The sequence below is a fragment of the Dermacentor silvarum genome, chromosome 8, assembly GCF_013339745.2.
Source record: "Dermacentor silvarum isolate Dsil-2018 chromosome 8, BIME_Dsil_1.4, whole genome shotgun sequence".
In the NCBI taxonomy this organism is placed as follows: domain Eukaryota; kingdom Metazoa; phylum Arthropoda; class Arachnida; order Ixodida; family Ixodidae; genus Dermacentor; species Dermacentor silvarum.
This window is the reverse complement of record NC_051161.1, coordinates 168362123-168381327: the sequence shown is the minus strand read 5'-3', so window position 1 is coordinate 168381327 and position 19205 is coordinate 168362123. Positions and strand designations below refer to the sequence as shown.

The following is a 19205-nucleotide window of genomic DNA, read 5'->3' as shown; positions in this document are numbered from 1 at the left end:
GCTAGATGCTTCGCCTTTCGGGCGAAACTGCGAATTTTCATTAGCACCACAGTAGCTGCTCATTAAACAAGAGTGACCTATTTGAGGAGGAGGAAGAAAGACAGAAGGCATGGAGGTGTCTGAATTTAACACAGTAGGGCTTATGAATACTCTGAGTTAATTTGTCTGTTGCACTGCGTGAACTCGGTAGTGCAAGAGTGGAAATGTATAGAGAAAATGAAATGATTTTGTGCATTCAGTGCCGTGAATCTAATCGCACATTTCTTGCATACTTTCTTACAGCATTGCAGCTCCAAGGAACATCAGCCATCTAGGAATGCGGCCCCAATGGTTCACTTTGTGTTCACTAACACTATCAATTGGTCTTGCTCGATTTGCTCACTCTGGCACGTCGGTAAGCTCACAGCTTTAACGTGTTTACTAACACTGCAAGCTTTAACTCCTTTTAATTCTTCTTACCTCGCTGTTACTTTGTAATCGCCATTCCTGGGTTACGTCCCCCGACATTTTTCGCAGCATTCGGCAGTTCCAAATAGCAGCTGCCTGAGCTAGGACATTTAGCGCTAGAACATTTTCATGTATTACAAGCTGGTGAACCTTACGAAAAGGTATGTGAGTTGTTTCGCAACTGATAATACGATTATGCTTATCATGATTACATGTTTTGTGCTATCAAAAAGCCGGCTATACGGTTTTAGTGAATATTTTTAACTGCGCGAACTAACGACCACAGAGAGAGCATGAAACAGACACCCGCATACATGTCATCATCATCATCATCACCATAAGCCTGTATTTATGTCCACTGCAGGACGAAGGCCTCTCCCTGTGACCTCCAATTACCCCTATCGTGCGCTAGCTGATTCCAACTTGCGCATGCAAATTTCCTAACTTCATCACCCAAAAAAAAACTTTCTGTTCATGCAGCACTTCACCTAACACTACGCTCTTCAATAAACCTCACCTCACTGCTGTACAGATAAACTGAGGTATCACTCGCACAGTCATGTCCCTTCTTTCTGGCATGGTACGCGTCGCGTAACTGTCTCGCTTGGCTATCTCCGGCACCAACACAATATATTTACTTCTTGCAGGATCCGCTTACACGTGCACGCCAAGCAGTGGATAGAAAGGTGCCCACTCGCGTTATTCCTAATAGACAATTCGTGCTCACGCAAGCGTACGTTCACGCGCCTTCCTGTTTGGCCTGCCTAGACTTTGCCGCATGATAGAGACATCTGATAGACTACCCCAACACTGCAATCTACGTGGGAATTTGTTCCCGCACCTTTGCAACAGTCGAACGTCGACATTGGTAGTGCTTTTTTCTTTGACATATAGACGATTTGTTTTATTCTGTCCTTCATGTGTCTTTGTTTCAGGCTGTTCGAAAATGTATTGAAGTCAATGGCGAAGTGTCTTTACCAAAATCTACCGGGTTGACTGTAGGTATTTTTTTAGCGTTGCTTCAGTTTCAGTGGCGTAGCCAGGGGGGGGGGGGGGGTTGGGGGGGTTCAAACCCCCCCCCCCCGAAATTTTTTCCGCACCCCCCCCCCCTCACTTACCCGCCCTTTGTTTTCGTCGCTTCGCGCTGACATAATTCATGAAACCGGTGCTACTATCACAATTTCATTCCTGGGCGCTTCCGTTTGGTTGGTAATTTACAGCGAATCATGTCTGCATATGGAAAAAACTGTCACGGTGTTTGACAAGGCTTTGACACTCTGTGAAGTTTTGGGCGATGTGGCGGCCGCATTCTGAAGCAACAAATGTGCAACAAATGAAGCAACAAATGCGGCAGCCGCATTTTAGATGATGGCGAAAACGCTCGAGGCCCGTTTACTTAGATTTAGGTGCACGTTAAAGACTCCAGGTGGTCGAAATCTCCGGTATACATTTCCGCCGCTTCCCTTCAGGTGCCGGTTAGGCCGCGCTCGCGCAGGATCTTAGGCTACGTTCACACTTGGTCTCGAAGCTGTAGGAAGCGGCAAAATCTTGCAAAAATCCGCCCGCCTAGGCGGCAAAACAGGCAGAAAAACAGGCTGCGAGCCAAATCAGTCTCGGGCCGATTTTTTCGCCATGGCGAAGCGGAAACGCGGCGGAAAGTCGTTCTGCTTCACTGCAAGCTACACTAGCATGTAAACAACCGGTCGTAAAATTGAACATGGCACCAGAAGTGTAGGCTGTCATGCTGATCGACGCGATCAAGAACCAGCCCTTGCTTTACGACAAGAGTGGCACTAAAACGTACTGTCAGCAATACTCGCGATAGTATTCAACAGTGGCTTAGCCAGGGGGGTTGAAACCCCCACGAAATTTTTTCCGCAACCCCCCCCCCCCCCCTCACTTACCCGCCCTTTGTTTTCGTCGCTTCGCGCTGACATAATTCATGAAACCGGTGCTACTATCACAATTTCATTCCTGGGCGCTTCCGTTTGGTTGGTAATTTACAGCGAATCATGTCTGCATATGGAAAAAACTGTCACGGTGTTTGACAAGGCTTTGACACTCTGTGAAGTTTTGGGCGATGTGGCGACCGCATTCTGAAGCAACAAATGTGCAACAAATGAAGCAACAAATGCGGCAGCCGCATTTTAGGTGATGGCGAAAACGCTCGAGGCCCGTTTACTTAGATTTAGGTGCACGTTAAAGACCCCAGGTGGTCGAAATCTCCGGTATACATTTCCGCCGCTTCCCTTCAGGTGCCGGTTAGGCCCCGCTCGCGCAGGATCTTTAGTCTGCGCGAGAAACGTCTCTTGTTTGCGATTGCGCCCCTACGGAAGGCTGGTAATTACTGTTGTGTTGTTGAATCACAAACCAGCAATTACGGAAGGCTGGTGTTGCTGTTTCAGTTGTGGAATCCCAAACCAGCAATGTACACACGTAGGGGTTGATGACACCAGTGAAATTCCACCGACTCGCAATAGAATACACGAAACAGACAGCCGACAAGCATGAATTACTGCTGTGCGCAGTACAGCGTAAATAAACTCTTGTTGCAGGCGCTGACAGTTCTCGTCGGAGTTCGCGCGTCCTGAGAAATTATGTGCACTATGTGCTAAAAAATACCGGAGTTCTTTCCTGCATCACTAGTACACCAATAAGTCGAGATTCTGTGAGGTACAAAGCCGCTTCCTGTTTGCACCGGCGTAAGTGAAGCAGAAATGAGTTGCACGCACTTCTTAAAATGCGTACACATGCCATATCTATGCTGTGCGGTGAAATATTCTGTACAATTCTGAATCTGTTTACGTAAAGGCAAATGACGGCTGCACGCTCGCACACAGCGGAAGACACAGCGGCCATGCACTTGCCGCAGGAAATGGAACCCTCTCGTATGAGGGAGCAGGGCGAAGAAAGCTTCGAAAAAAAAAAAAGCCTTACGCGTTTTTGCGCGTATTTAAGTTTTCTAGCGCGAAGACGCAGCGAACAAGCTATTGCTATGGGAGTAGGTATAGCCTGGTCACACGTGCACTTTCACGCGTATAGCCGTCCTTGACTTGTGAAATGCACTTCGCCCCGACGAGAACGACGCCATCTACGCTTAACGGAAATTAACAATTAATGAGGTCTTCTCCGATCGCACGGGTGGTCTCAATGATGCGTTTTCGAAGACTGGTCCACTCAGTGGCGCGATGAGAGACCGTTGCTCCAAACGCCCATTGTACATGTCGTACTTACTGTATTTACTGAGCTTACGTTACGTTTTACTTAATTTCTTCACAAGCACACGCACAAGCACACGGGGAGGGGGGGGGGGGGGGCATGTCTTTGATATACATGTATAGAGTGTGCTTAAACTACCGACATTTATTATCGATCACGTGACCTAGAGGAAAGCAGAAGCTTGCCCCCCCCCCCCCCGGTCGGGCCGGTGAACCCCCCCCCCCCCCCCGAAAAAATTTCTGGCTACGCCCCTGTTCAGTTTTACCTCAACTCTAGCTTTATCTAGTTTGAAAAGGGCTTTTATGTGCGGAAACAGGGCTTATGCATATGCTCTTGCGTTGCTCCTATCTTGTGCAATGTTTTCTTATCGGAATATGACAGACCTGTGAACTGAGAGATCGACAGTGACCAGGTTGTTACTGCTTTTCGTTATGTTGACGATATCCTTGTACGTTAAAAAAGCGAGCCTGTTACACGCATGACGACACCATTGCAGATGTACTACACGTCTTTCAGCGCCTTGTCAAAGGGTTAACCTTCACTCATGAACTAACAATGCATAACAAAATAAAGTTTTTAAAGAACGCTCTAACCTGCTTGACAACCATAGTTGCCAAGAAATAGTTGCCCTATGAATCGGCTCATTTGAAAACGGTGAAGCGGGCAATAGCCACCCAGCGTATCAAGTCAGCCCTAAAAAAGTCATGCACACACCAAATACAGGAAAGCTTTGACAGGCTGATGGTTCGGTTAGAAGAAGCTGGTTTCCCGCAATCAGTCATTTCAGCAGTAGCGGAGGCAATGCTTATGACGATAAAAACTGAAATCACTATTAGTGAAGCTGCGAGGGAATGCAAAGATAAAAAACGTGAAGTTGTGCCTTATGTTCACAAGACCTCCCACAACTTAATAAAGGTTGTGAAAAGATATGATATAGGGGTGGTGGTCTCGGCTCCCGGCAAGCTTGCTGGACTGCTTGCACGCGCAAAGGACCAAGTAATGTTGCAAAAGACTAAGTAATGTATGTTGGAAGCGTGCGAAAAAGAGCACACCAATTCCCACGTAGATTGCAGTGTTGGGGTAGTCTATAGGATGCCTCTATCATGTGGCGATGTCTCTGTAAGCTAAACTGGAAGGTGCGTAAATGTTGGCTTGCGTGAGCACGAATTGTCAATTAGGAATAACACGAATGGGCACCTTCCTATCCAATGCTTGGCGTGTACGTGTAAGCCGATCCTTAAAGAAGTAAAGATTGTGTGTCGGTGCCGAGTTAGCCGAGCGAGAGAATCACGCGGTGCTTACCATATAAGAAAGAAGGGACATGATCGTGTCAGCGATACGTCAGTTTCCCTGCGCAACAGTGAGATGAAGTTTATTGAAGAGGATACAGTTAAGTGCTGCATGAGCAGAAAGTTATTTTTGATCATCTTCTTGGCCACGCACGCGCTGTGGTGTATTTCTGGGATGTACATAAATATGGGCTTTGTGGAATAAAACTTCGTTGCAAGTCTGCGCCAGTCCTTGTTTCATGCTCTCTCTGTGGTCGTTTGTTCGCGCAGTTAAAAAACATGTTTGCTAAGATGCACCAGCTTGCCCAACAACAACTTCTTCTAACAAACGCTTTTATTTGCGCAGTTTTCGGCGGTGTTTTTCTCGACACTACTCTCTACTACAGTTCCGGTCTGCGGAACGCCATCTACAAGTTGCATGGGCCTGAAAGAGAAAGTAAGTGCTCCAAACAGTGGTTCTCGACATTAAAGGGGCGTATGTGTTGCAAGCGCGACATGCCAAACCGGCCGCTCGGAAGGGCCCACAGCCTGGGTTTATATCACACTGTACTATATCGACGTGAGTCGGGCGAACGTATTCTTTCCATGGCACGGGATCTCATCTCTTTAGGCAAATATCATTCACACGTGACGCGCTCCGCTCACTGACACTAAGAGGAAATAATATGTCAGCCGTGCTTGTAAATTACCCTTATACAATACAAGAAAAGCCTCTGTTATCACGAAACACAAGCTGGAGGCCACTCTAATCCTTGACTTACGTGTCTGGTTGTGGCACTACCACCTCGTTTGTATGCCCTGGTGTATTCCTTCGGTTAACTTTGTGTTTTCATTGTATTAACCTTCTGTTATAAAATTGAAGTACGCCACAGACAGAGAGAATGCTGGTGAATTCTTGATGTAAACGATGTAAACTGCACTGCACTACACTACACTACACTAGGCCCAGCGTTCCTCGTCACCTACTTCCATGGCGAAGTGAACGGGGGGGGGGGGGGGGGGGACCGAACTCCGAGGAGCGAGTGAACGGAACTGGCGGGAGACCGCCACGCACATGGAGCGAAATTATAATGATGCGGTAGGTATCTAAAGTGTACGATTGTGTGCTTTGGTGTATGGCAATTAAACTTTTCCTAATCGTTTCTAATCATTCCTGTCACTTAACTAACTCAATTTCTAAATAAACTTAAGCTCTGATGTCATATCTATCACCAACATTAAGTAGAACCATTGATTTCGTACGGTTTTTATTTTAATGATTTATTTAAATTTAGAAACATTTTTTTTAATTTAGCACAAACATGAAGTCGGTGGTCGACCGGAAGTCGTTGTTTAAGAAACAAAGAGTGTCACTCGCTGCTCGTGCCGCTAAAGGAGGGTTGTTGACACCACCTTCAATTTCCCGCCTCAAGTCACCGTGACGTCATGTATCTTTGCGGCGTATGCTCGGCCCTACTTACATTTTACAACATGTTTTTCGGTAGTGGTTTGACTACGAAGCTTTGTCGTATCGGAGGAGGTAGGCAGATCGGGTCTTGGCCCGAGGGCGATGCAGTGAGGCCGATACGCTCGAGGATCCACCGGCCTGTCTTGCTTCCGCGAAGACGTTGTATTTGGGCAGTGCGATGTGCTTCAATCAATTCGTCAAGGGTGTTGTGAAGACTAAGGCTCGGGAGATGTGTCGTGGAGGTGGTGGGGGCAAGGCCTAGAGCTAGCTTGTAGACCTTGCGAATGAGTCGTTCTGCTCTGTCCTTTTCGGTGCGTAAAAGGCGGAGGTACGGTAGGGCGTAGGTGATGCGCAATATGACGAAGGCTAGAATGAGTTGGAGAAGTTACTTTTCGCGCATGCCTTGCCGGCGGGCAGACACGCGTGCGATGAGACGGGCCGTCTGTGTGACCGCAACGGTCAGCCGGTCGAGCGTGGTGGTGTTGTATTGGCCTGTTTGGACGTGAAGACCTAGGATTCGCATCAGGTTCACTTGCGGTAAGGCCGTGCCATTTACGTAAACTCGGATGGTCGGTAAAGGAGGGGGTTTGATCTTGCGGCGGTCGGGAGGTCTAAGCAGCCAGAGTTCAGATTTACTCGGCGAACATTTGAGGGCTGCCTGCGGTGCTTGGTGAACGACGGCGTCGGCGACACGTTGAAGGGTCTCTTCAATCTGGCCGTCCGAGCCCGTGGCCGTCCACAGTGTAATATCGTCGGCATAGATGGTGTGGCGTAAGCCGGGGATCTCGTTGAGCGAGGCAGGAAGTGTACTCGTGACCAGATTGAAAAGAAATGAGGAGAGGACTGCCCCTTGAAGGGTGCCTCTGTCCCCGAGGGTCATTCGTGCACACGTGAGGCCGCCGGCCAATGAGAGATCTATTGTTCGGTTTGAAAGGAAATCACATACGTAATTGTACGTGCGCTCGCCCGGATGTATGGCGGCGAGGTTCGAGGCAATAGCCGCGTGTTGCACCGTATCGAAGGCCTTGTGGAGGTCGTAGCTGAGCAGGGCGCGAGTTCCTGCAGGAGACGGTGTCCGAAGTAGGTCGTGATGTATTTGAATGAGTGCGTCTTGCGTGGAAAGATGGGCACGGAACCCCAGCATCATCGATGGAAACAGGTCGTTCTCTTCCGCGTAAGTTTGCAGTCTGGCGAGGACCGCGTGTTGGATCAATTTGCCGAGGCACGAGGTGAGCGAGATAGGACGTAGGTTGGCGATATCAATCTTTTTGTCCGGTTTCGGGATGAACACGAGTTTCGCGTGTTTCCATTCTTGAGGTATTTTGCCCGAATGCCAGCACTCGTTTGCATATTGCGTGAGTGCGGCAACCGATTTGTTGTCGAGGTTTCGTAGTACTTCGTTTGTAACGCCGTCGGGAACGGGCGCCGAGGTCGTGCGAAGTTTGAGGAGAGCCGCATACATTTCGGCCTCCGTAAAATCGGCGTCAAGCGTGGGGTTTGGGTCGCCATTGTAAGGGGGCAAAGATGGTGGCGGTGTATTCGGTGGGGCAAGGCCCACGTAGCGGTCGGCTAGCTCGTTGAGTAAGTCGGCGTCCGTTCCCGGGCAGCTGTGCAGTAGCTGTTGCAGCTGTTTCTGGGCCGACTACTTTGAAGTGTCAGGATCGAGCAAGTGACGCAGAAGATGCCACGTTCTCTTGCTGCTCATCTGCCCGTTCAGGCCATCGCACAACTGGCCCCACTGTTGCCGCGCGAGGGCGTGACTGTGGCTTTCGATCTCGCGTGCGAGCGCCTCGATGCGGCGGCGCAGCTTCCTGTTGTGTCGTTGCCATCGCCACCTGCGGAGGAGGCTCGCATGCGCATCCCACAAGTGCAAAAGACGGGAGTCGGTCGTAGGCGAATCGGTGGCGGTCGCTTCTATCTCGCGCGTCGTGATGTTCACGTGCTCGTGCAAAGAAGAGATCCAGTCGCGGAGGTCGGTAATGGCGTCCGGGGCTTGCTCTTCGCGCAGCTTGCGGAACTTGGGCCATTCGTGATGCGTGCCGTGGGCTTGGGCTTCTTGCAGAGGAACGTCTGCACTTTGGTCGCAAGGATGTAGTGATCGCTGCCCGCAAGTAGGCCTGTGTTCTCCCAGGACGCTTGCGTCACGTTCTTGCAAAACGCGAGATCTGGCGAGGTGTCGCGACGTACGATGTTGCCTATGCGGGTGGGTGGCTGCTGTGGGTCGTTTAGCAAGGTAAGGCGCGGATCCTGCACAATGTACCGTAGCTTTTTGCTTCGGAGGCTTGTGTGCATGTAGCCCCAGTCAGGGTGGCGTGCGTTGAAATCGCCGAGCACGAGCAGTTGCGCGTCGCCGGCGAGTGCTAGTGTTTTGCGAAAAAGACGAGAGAAATTTTCTACAGCTTCTCGCGGGGAACAATAAAGGTTCAGAACGAATTGCGACCGGTCCGCGCGGTTTAGTGGTAGGATTTCGACGAGTGTGTGTGGCATGTCTGTGTATTCTATATTGTGCTGTGTGTTCGTGAGGTTGTTGTGTACAAGCGTGCAAGTGCAAGGGGAGCCGTGCGGGTCGAGCTGCTGGTAGGCCGCGCAGCTAGGAAGGGTGGCTGGGGCGGACGCTATGACGTCCGGAATTGATTCAGTGTTTGCCTACGGATCGTTTTATAATTTCTGTACGAGTTGCTGCAGATGGCTCTGTTTTTTGCGGAACCCCCTGCATTTCAACTGCCATACGATCAGATTGGTACGAGCCATGATTATTTCATGGGAGTGGCCCCTTGCGGCGTGGAGGGGTGACTGTGCGATGAGGAGCGGGGTCGTCCAAGATGCTTATGAACGCTAGCGAACGCATTTTCTGTGTATTGTTTCAGAGTGTTGTGCGAAGCATGCGTGTTGCCGATTGCCTGCTCTAGATTTGCGAAGCGGGCGTCTATGGCCCGTGGCATGGTATTGAGACGGTCTCGAATTTCGCATGCAAGACGTTAAAGCCGGCTTCGAGCTTTGCATCGCTGGCTTGAAATACCTCGGCTACGGCTTTCGTGACTGCCCCTGTAATTAATGGATGCGTCTATTTGAAGCGACTCAGTTGAAGTGGTGGCTTTACGCTTTCCCGCAGCGGCGGCTTGCGGCTGTTGCTGCTGTGGGACGGTGGTTGCAACGGGCGGTTGCGTGAGGGCCCTATCCAATTTGGAGTCGAGCGACTGTATGTGCTGAGTGAGGTTTTCTATTCGGGATAGGAGTGTTGAGATTTGGGACTGCTGCGAGGACAATCGGGCCTTAAGAGAGGTATTCGCTCTGACCAGCTCCGGCGAGGACTGCTACGAGCCCTTGGTCGAATCCACGGAACAGTCGACCGACGTCGAAGGGCCCCGGGAGGACAAGGCCAAGAAGTAGCGGCTGGTTGACGGGGTCCTCGAGCGGGACCTCGAGCGGGACGGAGATCTGTTGCCGGTGCGGGATCTTGAGCGACTGGCCCGTTCTTGTTGCGGCGGTTGGCCGAGAGGCGGGAAAGACCGATCGCGGGACGGCGAGCGGCCAGTTCGTAGGATCGATGGTCGTCGAGGCGATTTAGACCTTTTCGAGTTTGGGCAAGATGGCGTTGGCTTCTTCACGAAGCGATATTTCCAGTTCGAACTGTTTGTGGTGTCTCCGCTGTTGCAAACAATGCAGCGGGCCTGGCATGTCGGCTGGGCGTCTGGCGGGGCCGGTGGGTAGTCTTCGCCGCAACTGGAACAGCGGTTGCGTCTGGGATGAGGGCACACGTCGGTTCGGAGGCCCACCTTGCGACAATTGAAGCAGGCTTCCACCTACCGATAGAAAGGGTAGAGGCGTATGTGCACGTACGCCGTGGTAAAATATCCATCGGGGTAGATGATCCTAGAGCATCGTGACGAGTATGTGGCTGGTCCATCCCATACCGCGGCCGCCCACCACGGGCTGCTCTCCTGTAGGTCTTTCAGGATTTCTTCATCGGAAAAATTGTCGAATGCGTGGAACATGATCCCACGAAACGCATCGTCTGGCGGCGTGGCGTAAATTTGAATTTCGATGGTCCGCTACCCGAATGTTAGGGACGTAACTTGGAGGTACGTCTTTGCTCGAGCTGAGAGAGAGAGAGAGAACAACTTTATTAAAAAAAATAGACCCCAGTCAGGGTCCACCAAAAAGAGCGAGGCCTAATCTTCAGACAGGCCCAGAAGTTTAAGGTGTACGAGCAGTGCTTTGATAATGTCTGGGGAGGAGTCCGCCAGCCACTCCTCCAGGGTCGCAGGTCTTGTTGTAGTAGGTATTTGACTGAGGCTCCCGCGCATGGCTGCATGGGCACCCGGACAATCCCACAGAACGTGGGCGTTATCCGGGAAACCACCGCATGCCACACATGTGGGAGGCCCGTCATTGCCTTGTATCTAGTGCTGTATGTATGTGGGGGGTCAGTAGAGAGTGTGTTTGCGCACGCCGCACTAGGGCCGCCTCGCGTCGCGTCATGGAGTGGGGTGGATTCGGATAAACTCTGCAGTTGCTACGCATTTCGTCTAATCTTTCGCGCCGATCGGAACGTGCCAGAGCAAGTAATTCGGTACGGTTCAGTGAATACGGCCACCACAGGGGAGGGCCCGGGAGACTTGCGCGGGACGTGGCATGTGCCACTTCATTCCCTCTAATCCCCGAGTGACCAGGTATCCACTGTATCCGCACACGTATGGAAGGGTGGGCATCAAATTGGTTAGCTAATGCGTTGTAATGCGCGTCTGGAATGTCACCTGTCGCGAGGGCTCGACAGGCTGCTTGACTATCTGTGCGTATCAGTATATTACGGGCATGCGGGTTTGGCATGGTAACGGCCTCTACAACGGCCGTGATTTCTGCCAGGCGTTGCGTGCTAATGTTGTAATGGAAGCCCCAGGACAATGGTACTCCTTCGGACGCTATCCCTGTCCGGTAGCCCTCGCAGCTCTGAGAAGGAGATGCGTCCGTGTACAAGATCCACTCTTCTGTGTTTTCGTGGAGATGTTGGGCTCGTGCTTGTCGTCGTCCTGGCTGTCTGTCTGGGTCCATGTGTCGTGGTACAGGTTCGACGGCGATCAGGTCGAGCGTCGCCCATGGGAGCCGGGTTGCCTCGAATGCGGATGGTGGAGGTATATCGTAGCCCAACTCACTAAGCAGGGCGTGTCCTTGTGCAGAGAGCTTGAGGCGGGTAAATTGTGCTTCACGGTGAAGTTGAGCCAGCTCGTCGAGTTTAGGAAGAATCGCCGTATCTTGAACCCTTGCGGACTTGGCGTATTGTGGGGTACCCAATATTGTACTGCTGAGTGCAATATTGTACTGCAATATTGTATAGCTGAGTCTTGCATGCTTAGAGTGAATGTATTGTTGGTAGGGTGGACCCTTGCGTGGTCGCAAAACGCCGGCGGCTGGTCCGGTAACGACGCTGCCTTGCTTCGTATAGTTGCCAGGGCGGCAGCTTCGTGAGGTCGATTGGGGCTTTGGGCCGTCCCACGATGTGGATGGCGTCGGCCGGCATCCTAGGTAAGGGGCCACGTCGTCGCTAGGGCGGCGGTCGTGGCTTCGGATCGTTGCTAGGTGGCCGCGTTTGCTCGGCGTCCTTCGGGTCCGGCGTGGCTTGCCGAAGCTCGAGCCTTCGCTTCTCCTGGGCACGAAAACCGGGCGGCGGCTGCCAAGAGTCGTCGAGATCGGGTTTCCTTCTACTATATACACATTTCATGTCGGTGGGCGGCCAGGTGTGGTAGGATAGGCGGGCGGCCGCGAGAGATCGCGCGGCCGCGCTGAGCATAGGCGCGCAGCTGGCCCAACCGTCGGGCGAGAAAATGTGCATGGTCGAGGCAAAAAGAAACTCTAACTTGAGAATTGATATCCACGGGTTCGGAAACACTTCGCGCACCCACTTGTGCAAAAAGCATTGCCCTAGAAGCATATTTACGGCGAGAAAGTCGGGAACTCACGGAGCTCGATGCGGATGCGTCCGTTGGCTCCGAGCGCCGGCAGCGTTCCCTAAGCATAGTAGTGTTATCAGTAGAGGCCGGATCTTTAGGCATTAAAAAAGCGCGTTTTAGGTGCCAAAAATAGGCAGGCAAAACAATGTTTTAGGCCTCCAACGTCGTAAATATAGGCACAATAAATTTTCACACAAATGTAAATAATTTCAAACGAAGACGTGCGCGGCCTATATCTACGATAGGAAAACAAGAAATGTTATTGTCTACGATGGCACAAAGGCGCCAACAGTTGAACATAGCCATGAAATTGTCTCATAAAACTGCTGGACTAATGACGATCAATTGGCTTCATTCAATAAGCACACTGCTCATATTCATGTTCATTGGCCACTGTACTCGAGCGTCGCATATAGTGAAACAGGCATGAAAAAGAATACTTGAAAGCTGGAAATACTGATTTAAAAAAACCGGATACTTTATGTCGGCCTGACGCAAATAAATGAAGACACAACAAAAACAGACAAATACCAAATGCAAGTGAGACTACGATTTATTAATTAGCATGTTCTTACATGAGGACTGTTAGGTACAACTCTTCGCAATTTTCTCATATACAATGACATAATCCGAATTGTACATGCCAGACGTCCCAGCACTGCCAAATACACTTCCGCCCATTTGAAGTGCACATGTTTGAATAAATCTGTTTGGAGAGCACGCGGAACGTAGTCTAAAAATCACTGTGAAGATTGCGGAAACAATAGCAAACTACCACCATCTCCAGATTTTTGGATTCAAAATTGTGCCTCTTGTCACTGAGAATGATCTCGTACGCTGAGAAGGAACGCCCAACGGCGGGGAACACCTTACAAAGTAAATTACAAACAAAACAAAAGCCGCGTGCACATCACGTTTTCCTTTTATTGCGACAGCAATTATATGGACACTCCAAAGCAGATTTCTGCCGTCGGCGTCGTCGTCGCCGTCGCCGTGAGGTTCCGTATGACGTCAATGGAGATGAAATCGTCGCCGCGCGCCGCCGAACGCTGTATGTGCGAGTGAAAGGGCGCGAGGGACGCGCGCTTTCACGGGGAGTGAACGCAAAGCGGAGAACAAACGCGCGTTCTGCGCCGTGCTCCCTTAAAGGCTGCAGAATTAGGCGTGTCTTTCCTCCTTTACAATCGCCATATATGTAGAGCAAACGCGACTTCTTCAGACACGCGAAAGGCCGTGGGGGGGGGGGGGGGGGTGAGGGAGGCGACGTTTAGCGGCGGCACAAAATGCCTATTTGTAGAAAAACGTTGCGAGGCGAGAAGGTGGCAAAGACTTCTGACGCTGCTCGACGAGTGTCCCGTTATGATCTCGTCGAAAACCTCCGAGCCGCCCCCGGAGGCTCCTGCAACAGTCACCAACGCCGCGCGCGTTTTGTGCGAACGCGGGCAAAACGCCGACGTCGTCGACAATAGTTCTGTGTGTTGCCGGTGCTGCTTCATGTCCAAGTTTGTACAGCTGATAAAACTACTATCCTTATTCCGTATAGCTCTCTACAAATTTGCTATCGCAATTGATTCTTCGCCTTTCGGGTGAAACTGCGACAACTTTTCTTATTTTGCTCTTCACTCTCCTTTCCCCTGACGGCTCTCCGCGGTTTCGCATTGCCAGCCGCTCGCGCAATGTCAGCGCGGCGGTGTATGCTGGCCGGCGCGTTCAATTTCAATGCTGCTAGCAGTTGTTTTCCGGGAGTTGGTTAATCTAAAGGACTAGGCTGAACCCCGTAGAGTTCCGAACAGCCAATGTTGCCCGGTAACATGAATAACGGTCTAACTGCACTCGAAAGCGAAACTTGATGCTAAATAGTGTTCATATAGGCACCGATATTGAAAATAGGCATTTACTCACAAACGCTCAAATAGGCATTTATAGGCACTATAAAAACACTATAAAAGCCCTTCTTAACCTCTAATTCCTGCTAATATATCAAAATGGGGCGATAGGAGTGCAAGGAACAAAAAATGCATTTGCCTAAAATCCGATCTCTGGTTATCAGCTGTATAAACTTGGACATGTAGCAGCACCAGCAACGCGCAGAATTGTTGTAGACGCCGTCGGCGTTTTGCCAAGTTTTGCCCGCGTTCGCACCGAACTGCGTGGTTGGTGACTGTTGCCGGTGCCTTTGGGGGCTGCTCGGAGGTCTTCGACGAGAAAAGAACGGCACACTCGTCGAGCAGCGTCGGAAGTCCTTACCACCTTCTCGCCTCGCAACGGTTTTGTATAAATACGCCTTTGGTGCCTCAGCTAAACGTCGCCTCAACTATCTCCCTCCCGTCCCCCCATGGCCGTTCGCGCGACGGAAGAAGTCACGTTTGCTCTCCGCCATACGCTCGCTCCCCGTGACAGCGCGCCTCGCGCGCTTTTCACTCACACAGACAGCCTATGGCGCGCGTCCGCGATTTCATCGCCGTTGGAGTTCATACTGAACCTCACGGAGACGGCGACGGCAGCAATCCGCTTGGAGTGTCCATATAATTGCTATCACAATAAAATGTACTTCCTAGCACGGCCTGAAAGAGCAGGACACAATCAGATTAATACAAGCCTTGATAATCAGCAGAGTCACTTACGGCACCCCGTACCTGGGTATCAAGAACAGCGAGAGAGACAAATTGAACACCCTAATACGAAAGACCTACAAGCTGGCACTGGGGCTTCCACCGACGACGTCGACGGAGAAGCTGCTCAGCCTGGGCATCCACAATACTTGGGAAGAACTAGCAGAGGCCCACAAGATGAGCCAGATAGAGCGACTCAAGCTCACCAGCACGGGCAGGGACACCCTATAAGACTGGACTACCCAGTCGAATATGAGTCCAGAAAACAGCGGTTTCCTCTATCTCTGAGGGAGAAGATCACGGTGGCCAGCATCCCGAGAAACATGCACCCTGAATACAACAGAGAAAGGAGGCGAGCGAGAGTGCAAGCTCTACGTAAGGCCTACGAATGACCAAAACAAGGAGAAGTCAGATACACCGACGCGGCAAAGTACAAGAACAGAGCGGCCTGCGCTATCAGCGTGATCAACGGCCAAGGACAAGAGGTAGCAGAGGCCTCGGTAAGCACTCCAGACATCGACTGCGCGGAAGAAACGGCGATAGCCCTGGCGGCCACTACGGGCAAGCGAGAGGAAGATCACATAACAGTGATCACGGACTCACAAACAGCATGTAGAAATTACTAAAAGGGCCGCATTTCCAAACAAGCCCTGAGCATCCTCAAAAAACTAGACAATTTTCAAGAACTGTACATTGTCTGGGCCCCGGGACTCGAGTCCCTTGCGGGTAATGTAGCGGCTAACGCCACTGCCCGAGATCACATTCTCCGAGCTATCCCACCGGGTTCACGACCACCGGTAGACCAACATGATAGCATCCCGAAAAGATACGCCGATATCCTGAATCAATACAGACTGGGTAGGAGGATCTACCACCCCCGCATCCCAAGCTGACATGAGAAGAAGCGGTGATCTTCCGCAAACTTCAGACAGGCACATTCCCGCACGGCACCCTGCTACACGCCATGTATCCTACGAGCTATACTCACAAATGCGCCTTCTGCTCTGCGCCCAATACTCTCTACCACATGGTATGGGAATGTCGACAAAACCCATCGACACCACCCATCACCGGACCAACCGTCGAGCAGTGGGAGGCCCAGCTGACAAGCCCGAGCCCTGAAGACCAGCATCGCCTGGTGAGCAGGGCCAAGCTATCAGCTCAGGCCCACGGCATCCTGGACTAGGGACGCCGCCCACCTCGGACGATCTTACCGTCTGCTCATCTCTAAATAAAGTTTATTCCTCCTCCTCTCCTTCACGTCCGATGGTGACATGTGTCCGTGAGCGGCGCGGAAGGTCTGGAAAGCAGCGTTTCAAATTGTCGATAGAGCACTGACGATGCTCAATCGGCGTGGTAGAATCCAGGCGTTTTTCTGTGATCGTCGTCGCCGTCATCATGATGTTCCGCACAAAGTACGTCTAATACCCCTGACACACGGGCACTCGCAGTCAAAACACTGGCGTTCTTTTAGGTAAGGGGACATCTACTGCATAGGCGTTCAAGCGCAGTGACACACGACAAAGGAGTATCTCCCTCCCGGGAAAGTTCCTTTGCGGGAAAGAAGATCGGGCATCTACTTTTCAAGCGTAAAGGTGTACTCTCGCATACAGCGTGCACAACTCATCTTGGGCCGCGATGTTGTAGCGATGCCTTACGACTTATTCTACACTAGTCTTATCATCCACCGCTCACGGCCGGCGGATCCCCTTGATAACGCGAGCGGACCGTCACTCTTGCCACTGACAAAGCGCGATAAGCGCGAGAAGGCATTATTACCGGAAAGGCATCGCTACAAAATACTGGCCCAATAGAAGAAAACCTGTTGCATAACTAAGGTGCCCTGTAAGTATTGGTTTTATTTTGGAAAATGTTTTAAATTTTAGCGGGTAATGCGATTTGTCGAACAGTGAAGATTTACTCTAGCTATACTCTCAAACGCCCGCACCACGTCGCTAGCGCCGCCATGTTAAATTCCAAATATGCGCATTATAAGCCATCAAAAATGTGAAAAAATATTTTTAGGTTCTACAATCACTAAATGTAATCTACACGCGCAACTTCTTGTAAATGTTTTCTCTCTTGCTGCTTTAACAAGCAGCGTTTTTTTCTTTTTTTTCGGCGTTCATTTGAGGAACCACCTGAAGAAGTTATTGCGCTGCCGTGTGTAATCGGCGCAACTCCTTTTTGCAAAGGGTCCTTCAGAGTAACAAAAGGGGCTTCCTGCAAAGGACTTTACATTTGCCCGTGTGTCAGGGGTATAAGGGCGATAACATTATCGCCGACCGCCGTATGCGGCTGTGTGAATGAAAGCGTGCTAAGGTCAGCCGACGAAGGCGGCTCCATCTCGCGCGCGCAAGGGAGGAAAGCGAAGAGGAAGCGCGCTGTCTTCCATCGTGCGGAAGGCACCGGGAGGAGGCGAGGGAGAAGGGGCGTCCAACTCCGGCGGCGGCTGCGTATACGGCGGTGCCACGCGCGGATCGCACCATACCAATTAGTTGAACAACAGTTCAGCTACAAGTTTGGCTCAGCAACAAGCTTTGTTAAATCGCACGAAAGTCAATTCGCTCGCTGCTGCGGGCGCTCTTCCTTACGCCAGTGTTTTGACTGCGAGTGTCCTAGCTTATCGAGTGCGATGTGTTTATGTTTGCCTGTGCGCGCGTGACACCATGCTTGTTAGCAAATGAATGTTTGCGAATTTATACGACCGATAAACCTACTATCCTGACTTTACATAGCTGTCTACTAATTTGCTATCGCAATTGATACTGCCCCTTTCGGGCAAAACCGCGAATTTTTTCAGTGATACTTTTAATTTAGCACTGAATGCGGGTCACTGCGACAATAATAATAATAATAATAATAATAATAATAATAATAATAATAATAATAATAATAATAATAGTAATAATAATAAAACTTGTGAGCGCATTTGATGAGAAGAGTAGGTCCTCTATCTAAATACACGAAGCTGATAAAACATTTTTTTTTCAAGAATGTTGCATTTTGAGTCAATGATACGACCTTTCTCACCTATGACAGGCAGTATGCAAATTGCTTGCTGCTTGCTTGTGTTTGTTTGTTTGTTTGTTAGATTCCTTACCCTTCCTGCTCGTGTTGACGTTGCTGCTTCTGCCATTTCGTTCCTTGCTTGCATCTGTGTTTGAGTCTCCTGCTTTTTTGCGGGCTCACTGCATAACCTTTTAAAACAAGCCTCGTACTACATTGGTACGCGTCATCTAATGGTACAAATAAACTGTCATTCCTCATGTAAATTCACGAGGGAGGCTGAAAGACGTTGTTTTCGAAACCATTTCATTAATTCCGAAGTGTTATTAACTCGTATGAACCCGCTTGAACCAGTTTGAATCGGTTCTAACAATAATTTTTTTTTGCTTCGGAGCTGAACCTGAACGAAACCGGAAAATATTCAGAAGCCCGAATCGAACCAAACACGAAAACCTATATGTTCGAAAGCCAGGTTTGAACGACACGTTTAGTGCTCTGTGTTTCGTGCGTGGTTTTGCACTGCCGCTGTATATGTGACTGAAAGATGTATTACACTTTCCATTCCAGTGTATAGCCAAGAGCCAATGTTGCGTCCCATTTGTCTGCATTCAGCGCAAGTGCCGACGTACATGGCGACGCTAGGAAAAGATGCTAGCCAAATCAAACCAGCAGCGTGCAATAAAGATAGCATGGCAGTCCGCTGCAGTTTGGAACGTCTGGAGATTTGTCCGCATAAATAAGGAATTGTCTCCCGTATGGACATAGGAGGCCCACAGTTATTCATACGCAATAAAAAATGCTACAAGTTAGAAAGCGAGTGTTGACTTTTGATTACAAAAGGATGATCACTCTCTGTGCATGTGTACCGAGAATGACTGTCCTGCCAATTGCTGTGCGAGTGCGTGGATGGCTCTAAGAACAATGTGCAATCTTCGCGCGTGTATAAGCAATGCCCGAAAGACGAGTGCGAGTTTCGGTTTCAAGGAACATGCGCGCTCCTAGTGGTTGCCAGACATCCTAAGTTATTTGATTATTTATCTTTTTGTTAATTTTAAATCGGGCGAAGCGGGGGAATTGGTTGTCTTCGTGCATCCTTCGAACTTGCCTTCGCTCACCCTTGCCACTCGCTCAGCGATATCACAAGTCGGATCGCGCTCGGTCACCTGGGGCGCGATCTTGTACGCGTTCCAAAATGGAACGGAGGCGTTCCGTTCCATCGAGCCGCACACGATTG

The 19205-nt window shown here is 50.4% G+C and overlaps 1 long non-coding RNA gene across 1 annotated transcript; it reads left to right on the top strand.

The window, feature by feature from the left end:
* The first annotated feature begins 279 nt into the window (after positions 1-279).
* Positions 280-18763, top strand: LOC125947826 (uncharacterized). The gene is made up of 3 exons (XR_007468523.1): positions 280-394; positions 5302-5391; positions 18539-18763. It is a non-coding gene; the product is annotated as an uncharacterized LOC125947826 (long non-coding RNA).
* The last annotated feature ends 442 nt before the right edge of the window (positions 18764-19205 follow it).